We start from the raw sequence: 10,767 nt of genomic DNA, 5'->3' as shown, positions 1-10,767 counted from the left end.
TCTTAACCAACCAGAAATCCGCTTATCAATTTAGAAGGTTGTCACAAAATTTAAATTAAAATAATGGGAGTATGAGTCCCAGGTCGTCTCCCAACGAGTTGCAGAAAGGTGTGCTATTTTATTAATCAGATGTTTTCAAAAATGGTTTGAGTTGAATAACAGGAAATTAAATTAGAAAATTTGTGTAATTTTAAATAAAAGCCTTGGCTGGGAGTAGATTAGTTGGAAGCCCTATTCTTGTTGGAGTACTCTCAAGATCAATTGATAATTGAGGGTTGTTCTCTTTAGTTATCCCTTACTAGGTAAGGAAAAGTCAAACAAGTTGGAAAGCTATTTCTATTCACAAGTCCCAATCCGCTCAATTGAAAAGGATTGGTGTCAGTGACTAGAGGGCAAACCAATAATAAACCCAATTACAATTTTTCTTTTAAGCATTCCAACTCAAGGTCTTCCTTTTAATCAACTCCCATCCAAGTTATGGAACTACTCGCTCATTGTGAATATAGAATTCATAACATAGGAAAGGAAAATATAGAAAGACATGATAAATAATAATCAAATGGATCAATTAAAAATAAAGATAGTTCAGGTATTAATAAACTCTAAAAATAATTCAATAATAATTCTAAATTAACAAAGGACATGGAAGAGTAAGAGATAGGTAAAGAAAACAAACTAGAATGACGAAGTCTTGCTGAGGTAATAACTCTTCTCAATATCCCAATGCGAAAAGCAATCAAAATAAAATCCTAAGAACTATGAATGTGTAGAGAGAAAACCTAGAGGAGGAGTAAAACTAGATCTAAAACTGAGAATTGTCTGTAATGAATTGTTGTTTTTGTTTCTGCATGTTCCTTGGCTCTAGTCTGCTTTTCTGGGCTGAAAATTGGGTTAAAACATGGCCTAAAATCGCCCCCAGCGAATTCTGCAGATTCTGTAGATCGCGCATGTCACGCGATCGTGTCATTCATGTGGATGCGTCATTCGGCGTTTTGCCTTGCCACGCGTGCGCGTTGTCTACGCCTCCGCGTCACTTGTGCAGTTCCAATCCGCGCGGTCGCATGAGCCATGCGTCCGCGTCACTGCGATTTCCTCTATGTCGCGCGGTCGCGTGAGCCATGCATCCGCGTCACTTCTCGCTGGTCATCTCCTCAATTTCTTGTGTTCCTTCCATTTTTGCAAGCTTCCTTTCCAATCTCCAAGTCATTCATGCCCTATAAAGCCTGAAACACTTAACACACAGATCACGGCATCTAATGGAATGAAGGAGAATTAAAATACATAATTAAAAGTCTTTAGGAAGCAAATATTCAATCATGTAATAATTTTAGGAAGGAAATATAAATACATGCCAATCATATGAATAAGTGGGTAAAGAATTGATAAAACCATACAATTAAGCACAATATAAACCATAAAATAGTGGTTTATCATCCCCCCTTCCTTTACCAAAAAAAATACAGATAAATTGAAAACTACCATCGCAAGGGTGGGTCAAACTTAATACAGACGGAGCATCTAACAACCAAACACAAAGAACATGATGTGGAGGTGTGTTGCGCACTTACTTGGGAGAGTGGATTGGTGGATTTGAAGCTAACACAGGTTATTGCAGTGCAGAACAAGCAGAGATGCTTGGGATGAATTTGGATCCTCTAAGTTTTGAATTTTTACTTTAGAGGATAAAGTGTGATCTCTCACATTTAAATAGTTTCTCTTTCATATTTTCTCTTGGTCCCACCTATAAAATAAATGGTGAGAGACCATACTTTATCCTCTAAAGTAAAATTCAAAATTTAGAGGATCCAAATCCGTTTGAGATTCTCCATGGGTTGCGGATGGCTTGGGATATGGGTATGCGCCGAGTCATTGTGGAAAATGATGCAGAAGAAGTTCTCAGGTCTATCACCAAAGAAAGAGGAATTAATCAGATCCATGATGAGAGAATAAGAGAAATTGTTAGAATGAAACAAAGACGGTGAGAGTTAAGGTTCTACCATATTTACAGAGAAGCCAATAGAAGTGCTAACTGGTTGGCAAGGAGAAGTTTAGATAGTGATTTAGGACTTAGGTTCCTAGACATAGCTCACAAAAATTTAGAAATGCTATTACAAGAAGATGTTTAGGAGATTGTACTCCCCTGTACTCTTAATGTAATTCAAGACTGTAGCTAATGTTTTTCTTTCCTTGGGCCTAGGTCCCCTTTTATTACCAAAAAAAAATGCGCCCCACCAATAAATTATAACTCAAATGACATAGTCTCTCCCTCTCTATCTAGAGATTTCGGGTTCGAATTCCACAGGTTACAATAAAAAAAATCTAATAAATATGTGAGTGTGTTATATAGTACCTAATATTGAAAATTGTTCAATCCATCAAATTTTGTCATGTTTTGATAAAGTTTCTTGTACGGAGGAGCTGTAATTGGTGTTTTATTATAAATAAAATATTAAACCTCTTTTTTATTTCTTTGATGTTAGGCATCAGCGAATGGTGAATTCTATGGTGTCTATAATTTGGTACCTAATTTTTGTCTAACTTATTTTTTATGGAAAATTTTGAATATTTAATAATTATTTACTTTTATATTTTTAAAATTAAATATTAACTTTTAATTTTTTTTTTTGTAAGTTAGGTAAATACTTTTAAGCAACATAGCAATCACCTTAGCAAATGGCAAGTATGACAATAATATATGTTAAAGTACTAAATTGTTTTTTTTTTTTTGGAGAACTAACTATCAAATAGCAAATCTACAAATTTATTATTAAACTATTTTCTCTTTTTATCTATCATAACACTCAAGAAAAATCATAGAAGTTCATACACAAATAATTTTTGTTCAACAAATAGAATAAATTTCTTTGTCATATTTTTTTATATTTTTTTAGAATAAACTACTATTTTTACCAATAAAAGTTAAAAATGCTAATATATTTATCTATAGAAGACAAAAAGTACCATTTGTACTCATAAAAAATAGTTTTTGCAAGTAAAATTATCCAAACCCTAAAAAAATAAATAAAATTTTTAAACTACCTGATAGAGAAATAAAATGATAAACAAGAAGATAATGATTCAAACTGAAAAAAAGAAAGATATATTGAAATTGAAATAGAAACAAATAGGATAGATTGAAATTGAGTACAAAGAGAATCACTCTACTTTCTACCCAATTTCTTGACACAACAAGAAAGGGGCTCCTTAACCTAACTTGTCAACGCCATAGTTTGAGAATTGAATCGAAGGGACTCCTCAACCTTTTACTCAATTTTTTGATGCAACAAGAGAGGGACTCCTCAACCTCAATTGTCCACACCATCGTTTCATCACGAAACCAAAAAAGGGGTTTTCAAACCTCTAAATCATTCTATACCGCTACTACCCTAGTTTATGAGGTATTTATAACCTCGTATTAGGTTAAAATATAGAAAATCTTAAGGCCACAAACATAAGGCCCAATCTAGTAATTAAATAAACAAAATCAAAATACATTAAATTAAAACATTCTAAATATGTAAGCTAATATCTTTTAAATAATACTTGAACTCTTCATATCACAAACATTTGAAGCATGTATCATTCTCCTCCTCTTCAAAAAAAGATTCGTCCTTGAATCTTGTAGGTAGAAAAATAGTATATGAAAAGGACAATAATTACAAGGAAGATATTTTTTTTGTATATTTTTCTCTTTTCTTTTTTTTGCACTGTATGCTTTTTTTTTTAATTTTTGTTAAACAATAAAATTAACAATAATGAAACGCAAATGGAAAACAAGAACATAAGAAAACTTAAAGAAAGACACGACAGATACTGGACTCTTTTTTTAAAATAAAAGAAGAACAGATATAGATTAATAAGAATTAATCCAATACTTGAACTTAAAGAGTACACACCTTGAAGTTTCTTCTTATTATTAGTAATTTTTTTTGCCAACACATCTTGAGTACCAAAAAAAGAGGAAGAGTACGCACTTTGAAGTTTACAAAGTGGTACTTAAGCAAAGTAAAAAAAAAAAACACAGAAAAAATCATTGTGTTCTTATTTTTCTTATTAAAAAAAATCATTAAATAAGTTATTATTATTATTCTTATTCTTATTATTTTTATTTTTTTATTATTCTTATCTTTTTGTCTTCTATGTCTTTGTCCCTTTTTTTCTCATCTTTTTTTTTCTTTCCATCTTTTTCTCTTATCGTTGCATCGAGTTTTCTCTATCTTTTATTTTTATTTGATTTCTAAAGTACAACAGTTAAAGAGATTCAAGAGTGGTAAAAAGTAAGACTGGTAAGTTTAATAGAGAGTAAAAGCTAATTTTGAAAATAAATACGAGTGTCCATCCTTGAGTGAAACACATGAGAGAGTGATTGTGAGGTCCTTTCTATAACATTTTTGTTACAGGATCATTGTTATGGCAGCTCATTCCGAAGATACTTTAGTTGACATGGAGTTTATGCAAAGGGACATTCAACACTTAACTAATCGCTTGACTGAGTTGGAAACATGGAGGCAAGAGGTGACACAGACACTGTCCAAGAATACTAAACAAGGACCTTTCCAAAATTGGTGTCAGAATCATGTACCTTCTGATGATGACTCTGATGGGGTTATAACACCTCGACATAAAAGTGAAGATAGCAACATCAATGCCATCAAGATGCAAATACCACCATTCAAAGGAAGAATGATCCTGAAGTTTATTTGGAGTGGGAACGTAAGGTAGAAAGAATTTTTGCTTATCATAATTACTCTGAGGCAAAGAAGGTTCATTTGGCAGCAGCTGCATTCTCTGACTATGCCTTGCTTTGGTGGGATGAACTAGTGAAGACAAGACGGCAGAATGATGATCACCCTATAGAGTCTTGGGATCTCATAAAGCGCCTCATGAAGAAAAGATTTGTGCTTTCGTATTACTACAGGGAAGTGCATCAGAGGTTATATCGGCTGATTCAAGGCTCCAAGTCCGTTGAAGACTACCATAAGGAAATAGAGATGCTTATGATCACTTCCAACATAGAAAAGGACACTGAGGTTACTATGGCATGATTTGTAGGTGGTTTGAATAGAGCGATTGCTGATATGGTGGAGTTACATCATTATATGAAGATGGAGGATTTAGTCAGTATGACAATGAAGGTGGAGAGACAACAACAAAGAAGAGCACCAAGAGGATTGTCTCATGCTAATCTAAAATGGGAGTCTTGTAGCACTAACACAACAACGACTAAGGGTGCTAAACCTAATACATTGTTTGATGCTACAAAGAAGAAAGGTAATTCTAACTCTTCTTCTGCCACTTCTAGGCATCGAGATATTAAATGCTTCAAATGTCATGGTATGGGTCATTATGCTAGTGATTTCCCAAACAGAAGATTGATGGTTATTAAAGGAGATGATATTGTCTCTGATTCTGATCATGGTGTTGATTCTGATCATAATAGTATGTCACTTTTGGAGGATTGTTCTGATGGTGATATTGAGTATGAAGTCTATGATGAATCTCTTGTTGTTAGACGTGCTTTGAATTTGCAAGTGAAAGAAGATAACCTAGAGCAACGGCAGAATCTTTTTCACACTAGATGCTTGGTGGATGGAAGGGTGTGTAGTCTGATTATTGATGGCGGGAGTTAGACTAATGTGGCTAGTACACTTATGGTGGAGAAATTGGGTTTGACATGTGTTCGACATCCTAAACATATATGTTGCAGTGGTTGAATGATAGTGGAGAGATCAAGGTTGACAAACAGGTGACAATTGCATTCTCTGTTGGAAGTATGTTGATGAGGCATTGTGTGATGTGGTGCCAATGCAAGCTTGTCATTTATTATTGGGGAGACCTTGGCAGTTCGACCGTCGAGCATTTCATGATGGTCACACGAATCGGTTCTCCTTTAATTTTAATGGTTGTAAGATCACTCTTGCTCTTTTATCACCTAAAGAGGTTTACCTTGACCAGTTGAAGCTTCAACAGGATACTAAGGGGAACATGGGATGTGAAATCACAGAAAAATCTGAGAGAAAAGAGGCTATGAGAGAAAAGAATTTAGCAAAAGGCCCAAAGGTGAGTGAAAAGAAAGAAAAGAGTACATGTCATGAGAGTAGTACAAATACAAAGAAAATTGAGAAAGTTGAGAGCAAATTGTGTTTCTTTGCAAAAGAGAGAGATTTAAAGAGTGCTTTAATAGGCAAGAAAGCTTTGTTTATGGTTCGATTTAGGGATACTTTATTCTCTGACACTGACCTTAACCCAAATTTGCCAAACATCTTTGTCTCTTTGTTGCAGGAATTTGCCAATGTCTTTCCTACTGACGTGCCACATGGTTTGCCTCCAATACGAGGGATTGAGTACCAAATTGATTTTATTTCTAGTGCTAGCATTCCTAATAAACCAGCCTATAGGAGTAATCCTGAAGGGACAAAGGAGTTTCAAAGGCAAGTGGAGGAGTTATTAGCCAAAGGTCACATCAGGAAGAGTATGAGTCCATGTGTTATACCAGTTTTGTTTGTTCCAAAGAAGGATGGTACTTGGCGAATGTGTGTGGATTGTCGTGCAGTCAATAAGATTACGGTAAAGTATTGTTATCCATTCCCTAGGTTAGATGACATGCTTAATGAGTTATATGGTGCATGCATATTCAGTAAAATTGATTTGAAAAGTGGGTATCATCAAATTAGAATGAAACCAGGGGATGAATGGAAGACTGTATTTAAAACAAAATATGGGTTATATGAGTGGTTAGTAATGCCTTTTGGACTAACTAATGTACCTAATACTTTTATGTGTCTAATGAACAATGTTTTGCGAGAATTTTTGGGTAAATTTGTTGTTGTTTATTTCGATGATATTCTCATTTATAGTACTTGTTTGAATAACCACTTGTCACATGTTTCAGCTGTTTTGGGAGTGCTTCGAAAAGAAAAATTATATGCCAATCTTAAAAAGTGCACTTTTTGTATTGATCGAGTTATATTTCTTGGTTTTGTTATGAGTGCGAGTGGAATTGAGGTTGATGAGGAAAAGGTAAAGGCTATTCATGAATGGCCCATGCCTAAGAATGCTTTTGATGTAAGAAGTTTTCATGGGTTAGCTGGGTTTTACAAGAGATTTATAAAAAAATTTTCTACCATTGCTGCACCTCTCACAGAGGTTATCAAAAAGGATGTTGGATTTAAATGGGAAAAGGAACAAGAAATTACATTTCATACCTAAAAGACTGTTTGTGTTATGCTCCTATTCTTGTTTTACCTAACTTTGATAAAATCTTTGAGATTGAATGTGATGTTTTTGGGATTGGTATATGTGTTATTTTGATGCAGGAAAAACGAGTCATTGCCTTCTTCAGTGAAAAGTTGAATTTAGCTCAGCATAAATATTCAACATATGACAAAGAATTATATGCTTTGGTTCGGGCTTTGGAGGTTTGGCAACACTACCTCTTACCTAAGGAGTTTGTGATTCACGCGGATCATGAATCTTTGAAGCACTTAAAAGGACAAGGTAAGCTTGATAAAAGACATGCTAAATGGGTGAAATTTATTGAAACATTTCTATATGTGATTGCCTTTAAACAAGGTAAAGAGAATGTCGTTGTTGATGCTTTATCTCAGAGGTATGCTTGAATTACTACACTTACTTCTAAGTTGTTAGGATTTAAGTTTTTAAAGGAGTTGTATGCAACTGATTCTCACTTTTTTGCTATTTATGCCTCTTGTGAACATAGTGCATTTAACAAATTTTATAGACATGAAGGTTTTCTGTTTCGTGGTAATAGAATTTGTGTGCCTGCTTGTTCTATAAGGGACTTGTTCTTGAATCACATAATGGGGTTTGATGGGTCATTTTGGTATGCATAAGACATTGGATGTCTTATCTGAACATTTTTACTAGCCACGCATGCATAGAGATGTTGAAAAATTTTGTGCTAAGTGTATTGCATGTAAACAAGCTAAATCTAAGTCTTTACCACATGGTTTGTATGCCCCTTTACCTGTTCCTATGCATCCGTGGGTTGATATTTCTATGGATTTTGTTCTTGGTTTGCCTCTAACTAAAAAAGGTAGAGATAACATTTTTGTTGTGGTAGACAGATTTAGTAAAATGGCTCATTTTATTGCATGCCATAAAACTAATGATGCAACAAATATTGCTGATCTGTTCTTTAGAGAGGTTGTCCGCTTGCATGGTGTTCCCCAAACTATTGTTTCTGAACGTGATGTAAAATTTTTGAGTCATTTTTGGAAAGTTTTATGCGGTAAATTAGGCACAAAATTATTATACTCTACTACTTGTCATCCTCAAACTGATGGTCAAACTGAAGTAGTAAATAGAACATTAGGAACCTTATTACGTACTGTTGTTGATAAGAATTTGAAAACCTGGGAAGATTATTTACCTTTTATTGAGTTTTCTTATAATAGAACCATTCATTCTTCTACTGGTTTTTCTCCTTTTGAACTTGTGTATGGTTTTAATCCTTTAACTATTTTGGACTTATTACCTTTGCCTTTGAGTGATCTTGTTAGTTTGGATGCAGAAGGTAAAGTTGAAAAAGTTAAAGATATGCACTTGAAAGCACGTGAGTTGCTTGAAAAGAAAAATAAATTGACAGCTCAACGGGTGAATAAAGGTCGAAGAGAACTTGTCTTTGAACCTGGTGACTAGATATGGGATCATTTGAGAAATGAGAGGTTTTCTACTCAAAGAAAATCCAAGTTAGCCCATAGAAGTGATGGTCTATTTCAGATGCTCGAAAGGATCAATAACAATGCTTACAAGATTGACCTTCCATGTGAGTATAATGTATCAACTACTTTTAATGTCTCTAACCTATCTCTTTCTGATTTGGATGCCCTCGAATCTTTTTCGGGGGGGGGGGAGGGATGATATGAGCCTGTGGGACAAACTAAGAACTATCATATGCCAATTGGTCCAATTACAAGAGCAACAACTAAGAGAATAAAAGAAAGTTTTGCAAACATGGCTAAATCATTTGTTCAGGAGATGCATCAAGAATTGGGCAAGACAATGATTAATGATTATCAAAAGTCAAACATCTTACTATTTACAAGATGCATTGAAGACTCTCATTAGTCAAGATGAATGAAAAAGACATCACCTTCTTAGAATTTATTTTATGTTTATTTTATTTTTGTTGTTTTGTTTGTTTTAGGCCCAATTATGATTTGGCCCATATTTTTTTATTCTAGTGAACTTATGAGTTAGGGTTTTAAACTCAAGAGGTATAAAAACCCTCTAAAACCTAGTAGCCACTTTTTTTTCTTTAATTTTTATGAATGAGAATTTCTTTGAGTTTCTTTGAGAAATTTGGGTGTGAAGATGTGAAGTAGAGTTATTCCCTTAACTGTTGCATCAGGAAATCAAATTGAGGTAGAAGAGTCCCTTTCTTTGATTTTCCATCTTATCCTAGGTTATATTCCGTATCACTACCCTTCTTTCCACCACTACTACCATCGTCTTTCCCCCCTCCCCCCTCTCTCTCTCTCTCTCAATGTTCTCAGCTACTCTAATTCTAAATTCTGCCACCACTCTCCTCCCCAACTACCGTTATCACTGCTGTCATTATTACCATCACCACCACCACCATCACCACCATTCCTCCTCTCTTCACCTCTTGGACTCCGATCTTAACCGCAGACTCCGTTTTCCCCTCACCTTCCACCTCTTCCAAAACTCCAACTCCGTTGCCTCCTCCCTTACCAGCTTTGAAAGGAGATGGGAGAGCATGAAGAAAACCATTAACCAGCAAAGACCAAGTCACTACAAACTTCAAGTAATTATTACAAGAAGAAGACCCATCACCCTTCTTATCCACTTCATCACCATTCACATTCGCATTCCCATTACCACTCACCGAGTTCTATGAAAAAATACTCAAGAAAGCTTTCAAGGGAACTTTCCTTGACAACCCTCTCTTCTTCTTCACATCACATATATGAAATTCAATATCTTGTTTCACCTAGGCAATCAAACAAACACCTTTCGTGCCCTTATTCTTGTGTCTTGATAGGAAGCAGTGCTCAAGATCTTTTACAGCTTTTTGAATACCCACTTCCAAAGGGGACAATAATTCCTTCACAACCTAAATAGAATTGAAGAAGGACTCAACTGGGTCATTCCCAGACACCATTTTCCGGTCAACCCTTGAAAAAGTTGCAGCCTTTGAGTGTGTGTGCAGAGAAAACCCAATTCGATTCTCTGAAACTCGATCCAAATCATCGAATGGTGGAAGCAAAGATGCGTAATGTAGAAGCCTCTTCAGGTGCTCTATGGATTCCGTTAGGGTGTTGAATTCTGAGGCCAGACAGTTAAGCTTGACGGTGATGGAAGATGGGGAGGATGATGAGGTTAACGGTAGTGACGGTTTACCCATCCCAACGGATTGCTCATGCTGCTCACAGCATCCTTAGATCTAGAGGCTGAGCTTGCATTAGATGATTATGCTGGTGATGGTGGTGCTGGTGCTGTTGAGTCGCGACTGACACCGATGGGGGAGTGTGCGGCGAAGGGTCTAGGGTGCGGTTGAGGAGGAGGGCGAGGCGGTGGTACTGAGCGGTGATATGGTCAATGTTGGGATTGGGTCCCTGAGAACATTGAGTGAGAGAGAGAGAGAGAGAGAGAGAGAGAGAGAGAGAGAGGAGACGATGGTAGTAGTGGTGGAGAGAAGGGTAGTTTAAGAATTTTATTTAATTTGTTACGATTTGGATAATTTTGCTTGCAAAAGCCATTTTTTATGAGTGCAAATGGTAA

Source organism: Arachis hypogaea, chromosome 15 (genome assembly GCF_003086295.3).
Source record: "Arachis hypogaea cultivar Tifrunner chromosome 15, arahy.Tifrunner.gnm2.J5K5, whole genome shotgun sequence".
Taxonomy (NCBI): Eukaryota; Viridiplantae; Streptophyta; class Magnoliopsida; order Fabales; family Fabaceae; genus Arachis; species Arachis hypogaea.
This window is presented reverse-complemented; position numbering follows the sequence as displayed.